Source organism: Otolemur garnettii, unplaced genomic scaffold (genome assembly GCF_000181295.1).
Source record: "Otolemur garnettii isolate 467f Iridium unplaced genomic scaffold, OtoGar3 scaffold00042, whole genome shotgun sequence".
NCBI lineage: Eukaryota > Metazoa > Chordata > Mammalia > Primates > Galagidae > Otolemur > Otolemur garnettii.
This window is the reverse complement of record NW_003852437.1, coordinates 8,027,471-8,033,470: the sequence shown is the minus strand read 5'-3', so window position 1 is coordinate 8,033,470 and position 6,000 is coordinate 8,027,471.

The window sequence follows — 6,000 nt, the reverse complement described above, 5'->3', positions numbered from 1 at the left end:
AAGTTGTATTTATAAAGTTCCTTTGCAAGTAAAGATAGGCTATGTTATACTAGGTGACAAACTACCCTCATATCTCACAGCCAAAAAGAACAAAATGTAATTTTGTGCTAATCCTACATCATATCCCACCAAAGCCAATTAAGGATTCTGCTCTATGAGGTCGCTCATGAATTCAGGTTGGCAAAGATCTTACTATGATCTATGTAGTCGAACTATGTACAATAGTTCAATCTTTCTCTACAGCAGAAAAAGAAAACTGGCCAGTAACTGCCCTGGCAATTAAATGTTTGACCTAGGAGTGACATGCATCACTACTACCTAAAAGCCATTGGACTGGCAAGTATTATCCTCTGAGGTACCAAGAAGGAAAAGAGAACTCAATGTAGAAGTGTTCTAGAATTTTCTGTCATCAGTCTATTCTGCAGACATACACATCTGATCAGACAGATGAGTTTATGTTACATCATTGTGAAAATACACATAAAAAAGTTAGACTCTGACTAGACTGTGGTAGACTTTATTGAGTAGGTAGATTTGAGTTTTATACTAAAGACAGTGAACTCGTCTGTTATTGAGACTCAGAAGTTGCTCTTGGTACCATTATGATACCTGAAGGATTGAGGCACTATCATTTGGAGTGCAGGTAGAGTTGAAGATGGAAAAACCTAATTGAAGATAGACATTCAATAAGATTTCCTCCAAGATGCCAATATTTACAACTCCTTTTCTGAGCATTTCCCTAGACTTCATTGATTTGATGTTTTTTTCACTTCCTCTTTCTCCTGACCTTTCCCAAATTTGACCTTGCACCCCACCTCTTATTTTTTTCTCAATGGCCAAAATTTGTTTTTAAGAAAGAAATTTGTGACATTAGTGGGGGAATTACATGTCCTTAGGTGCATTAGTCAAGTTGATCTGGCTCAGATGTGCAGTACAGTTATAGGCTGAAATCAGGAAATTATTTTAATTATATCTTTTTAAAGATAATGAGGTATTAGAAGGTGCGACAGCAGTGGTATTAGGATTTATCTGGAAAGTGCAGGAGAATCCAAGGAATAAAGAGTGGCTGATTTTCTGTTTAAGGGACTGGGGAAATGTTTTGGGTTGGCAGTTGAAAGGATGAATTAGTAGTTTACAAAAAAAATACTTAAGGAAAATCATAGAATTCAGCCCATACTTATATACATATCTTTCGTAAAAGATCAAGCCCATTCTCTATGTTATTGCTGGTTGTCTTTATTAAATACTGCTCTATTTATCCCCCTTCCGTGATAAAAATTCATAGATCTTCATTGTGTGAAATGGAATTTTCCAATCTGTGTTGATAATATTACTTCACAAAAATGTTTGATGGCTAAATGTGTTGGTAAATGCGAGGTTACACAAAAAGAAATAGTATCTTTCCTAGAACTAAATGGTGGTAAATTTCTAAGAAAGGAACGTTTTCCAAAGTTATTTGATCATGCAACTGTTGTTTTTCTTTGTGGGTATGCTTTATAGGTAAATGACTGTTGGAACAGAGAGGAAAAGTCCAAAAAGTATGCACTACTCAATACAACACAGAGTGTCTGGTCACTAAAATGTGTGCCTCTCTATAGATGGGATGATACCCCCTCCCCAGGAGCAAACAATTGATTCTATAATAGCCCCCAGCTGGGTATCCTTCACTTGAGTTCAATTCTGACACTCTCTACCTGGAGGTAGCTTCAAATCCTGCAGGTTAAGAGAATAGACCCACAAGACTGCCCTCCACTTTAGATGCCAGTCACAAGGAATAGATTGTCACCTAAAGTTCTTTTTGACCTGCTATAAATTAAGGGTTCCCATGACCCCCTCCCTGGGTTAAAAAATTGGCTAGAGCAGCTCATAGCACCAAGGGAAACACTTATTTATGGGGAAAGATGCGTAGGGCAAGGCATAGAGGCAGGGGAGCTGAGCTTCTATGCCCTTTCTGAGTATGACACCCTATAGAAATTTTCATGTATTCAGCAATCTGGAAGTTCCCTTAACCCCATTCTTTTCTTTTTTTAATGGAAGCTCTACTAGATATGGCTTATTAAATCATCAGCCATTGCTGATCAATTTAACCTGAAGTCCTTTTCCCCATTCTGGAGGTTGGGGTGAGGCTAAAAAGTCCCAACTCTCTAATAATGGCTTGTTTTTTTCCCATGACCAGCTCTCCTGAAGCTACCTAAGGGCTGCCAGCCACAGGCCATCTCATTAGCATCCAAAAGACTCTCTTATCGCTCTGAAGATTTTTCAGAGCTGTATGTGAGAAAATAGGGGTAGAGATCAAATATACACATACACACACACACACATATATATTTATGTATGTATGCATATGTATATATTTACAAATCATAACATCACAGTGAGGTATTGCAAATAAGTTAAAAACACTTAAATACAATTTTGAGATTGAATCCTTCAGTTGGTGAAACAGAGACTATTTTATTTTCTCCAAATGGATTCTTGTAAGTAAAATGAGAAGTCTGGTTTGGCAATGAGAAGAAAATAAGTGATTTGTAATGGTTGTTTAAACTGTTACAGGAATGTGAAAAGAAGTGAAATGGACACTTTTAAGAGCTCTTTGTAAGTTTAAATATTGAGACGTAGTCATAGAATTGGAATGGAGGTGAAGGACTGGGACATTTCCAGCATGTCTCTGAGATTTATATCTCATGTAATTATCTAAGTGCTTGTGATATAGGTGAGATTAGAAATAAAAATAATAGCTAATATTGAATTTTACTGTCAGGCAATGTCCTTAACTTTACTTCATTTAAGTTGATGAAGTCTCAAAATGAATTTGAATGTTTCACATGAGAAAATAAGGCCATTATTAAATAAGTTGCCTAAGAGCACTTGAACTCAGACATTTGACTAAGAGTCCATGTTCTTAAACATTATGCCATAAATATCTATCAATCAAAATGTATGAATACATAGAACTTGTTAAAAATGAGCATGGTGTTAGAGTGAGATGAGAGATTATTAATTTTTTCATGCAGAGTCTGTGGCATCCATTGGGCTTCCAAAGAGAACAAGTAATTCAACACGTGGCTCTATAATTCAAGTGAGAAATTTGGAGATACAAATTTGGAATGACCTGGCATAGAGATGTTTCCAAGAAGCCAAATGAGATAGTCACAGAAGTTTAGGAAAGTGTATCTTAATAACAAGTTTCATGTAACAAGTGGAGAAAAGGTTTTAGGCACATGGAGGCCATTTGTTGTCTTGATACGAGGTAGAAGGGGCAGAGGAAGAGAGCTCAGGTTGAGTCGGATGAATAATAGAAGATAGGGAAACAGCAATATTTTCAAAAAATACTGAAAATTTGTGAATGGAAAGAGAGACCAGAGAATGTGAGAGTAAAGATTTATTCTTTAAGAAAAATGAGAAAGAATGGAAAAGGTTTAAAGCTAAAGGGAAATGTCTTTTTGAGAGGGAAGTATGTGAATCGATAACCAACTTGCCTTCTTAAGAAGGCAAGAGAGGAGAGAATCTGCTAGAAAAGGGAAGAGTAGCTCTGTGAAAGAAGGGTTCCCCTGACAACATGGCAGGAGGAAGAATGGAGGAATAAACGGTGGGTGCCTATGAACACGGCTTCCCAGGATATGTTTGCCTAATGCTGAGGGGGGATCCTGTGTGAGGGCTCCTGATCTCTGTAAAGCAGAAGGCAAGCCGCTCAGAAAACTGATGAGATAATCTCCTAATTTACAAGACCCTTTACAAGTTCTCTAGAACTTACTAGGAATAAAAAGTTCATTGAAGAGGGATATGCCATAAAGCGTTATTAAGATAATTACAATTAATATTGAAAGGCCAGTGGTAAATGTTTATTATATTATTTAAAATTTTCATATTTGCATAATGTTTCACAGTTGATAAACCACTTGCATGTACATTTCATTTCAGCTTCATAATAACAATGAACCTCACAAGAACTCTGAGGTAACTACTTCACTTGAATATACTACATGATACAAATAACAGTCAACAGCCATCTTCCCATCGGAGACAATCACCATAAACATTGCTGTATTTGCTTTCACATATGCCATCATGTATATATCTTCCAAAGGAGATACCAAACTGTGCAATAAATTTTGGAACCTAATTTTTTTTTATTCAAATACTCATTTTGGACATTTTCCCCACTAAGATTATAATTGGAATTACATTGTGTCAATATAGTAAATTGAGAAGACTTAATATTATATTTTTACAATATTAAGGATTCTCATATAATTTTCCTATATTTGTTCGAGTATTTTGCAGGATGTTCAGTAAAAGTTATTAAGTTTCTTGGTACTCTCTTGGGTAGGTGTAAAGATGGCCTCTTCACGGCCAGCCCTATGCCTTAATTCGGTATTGCTCACTTCATTATTGCAAGTCTGTCTTTTCTTTCCCGTCTGCAACTTTTTAAAGCCACATTTATTTGGCAAGTAGGTAGAATTTATTTCTCTGGGGTAAAGTCTCAGTGTTTTGTTAGCTTATTTGTTCCTAATGGTGGGGTTTAATCCTGAAGTTATTGAGCCTAGTTATGACCATTTGTTTTCCGCAGAACGGTTATGTGATTAGCAACTCTCCCTTGCACAGTGCCTTCCATACTGAGGATGAATGGTAATTCTAACTTGTAATCGTTCATTGTGTATGTTGCCAGTTTTTCAAGCCCTCTGGGAGATGATTCCAAGATGACAGTGGTAGGATGTTAATAAAGAACTGCGAACTGTGCAGTGTTATGAAGAACAGATGATTCTGAATACTTAGATTTATATTTCAAATAATGCCCTCTCTCTTTGGGAACTCTTGTTGTTTAATTGATTCATCAACAAAACCAACTTTGAATAGAAAGCTAAATGAATATTTCCTTTAAAAACTTCTAGGGACTTACAAATAAACTTTCACCTTGCTATCTTTAACATTATAAGGGGGAAAGAGGAGAAACAGAGGGATGGAATAGAAGGAAAAATAAAAGGCAATGCAAGTAGAAATGACACATTTCAACTTCCAGCAAATAAATTCAAAGCCAAGTTTTTGCTAGACTTAGCAAACAACCTTTGTCAGATTCTGTGTTCCAGACATAGAAAAGCATACAGACCGTCCCAGTGGGATCCACTGGGATCCTAGGGCACACCTTTCCATTTGATTTTAAATTCTCAGATATTAGTGTATTTTCATGGTTTATTTTCTCCATCACCCACCATACCCTGATAAATAAGTAGGGATATCCATCTTTCTCTGTCTTCCTTTGATGTGACATACATATTTTCTATGTATTCCATTTCATGCATATCTAAAAGAGCATGCAAATTAATATATTTTTCAAAAATTATTATAGCTTTTTTATTGTTATTAAGAAAAATTGCTATTCTTTACTAAATTTCTAAGAAAATCACTGACTTTGGAGTTTTTATAAACTGCCTATATGGAAATTAATTGGTATTTTTCTTCTACTTTAATTTTTTATAGGCTTCGTAAATTATAACTTAATTGTAGCAGCAATAAATGGATTTTGGAGACACTAAATAATGTAAAATCCCACCCAATATGAGAACAATCAACTCAATCATAAACAAGTCAAAACTCGTGGGTTGAAACTTCACTTTCTACTAATAATCTCCTAAAATTGCTTAGAGTTTGAGGTTAGGATACTTTCTATAATACATGTATGTTGCAATGGCAAGTTAAGAGCGTGTCCTGTTTTGCAAGTGAGAACCAACTCCCATCCATGCTTCCCAATGGAGAAACTGGATTTGCCAGTCTGAAAATCAATGTTACAATGTAGGATAACCACCTGTAAGGGGGAGAAACTTCAGGGGACAGGAGACTATATTAATCTTACCTTTTGTTTATTCTAGGAGTTCCTGCATATTCTATGTGTGATCATCACAAATATCCAAATGTCAATTTCAAATTTTTTATTCTAAAATTTAGTTGTACGTACATTACTCTTTCCACATTAACTTCTTGGTCTTTTCTGTGATCATTTAA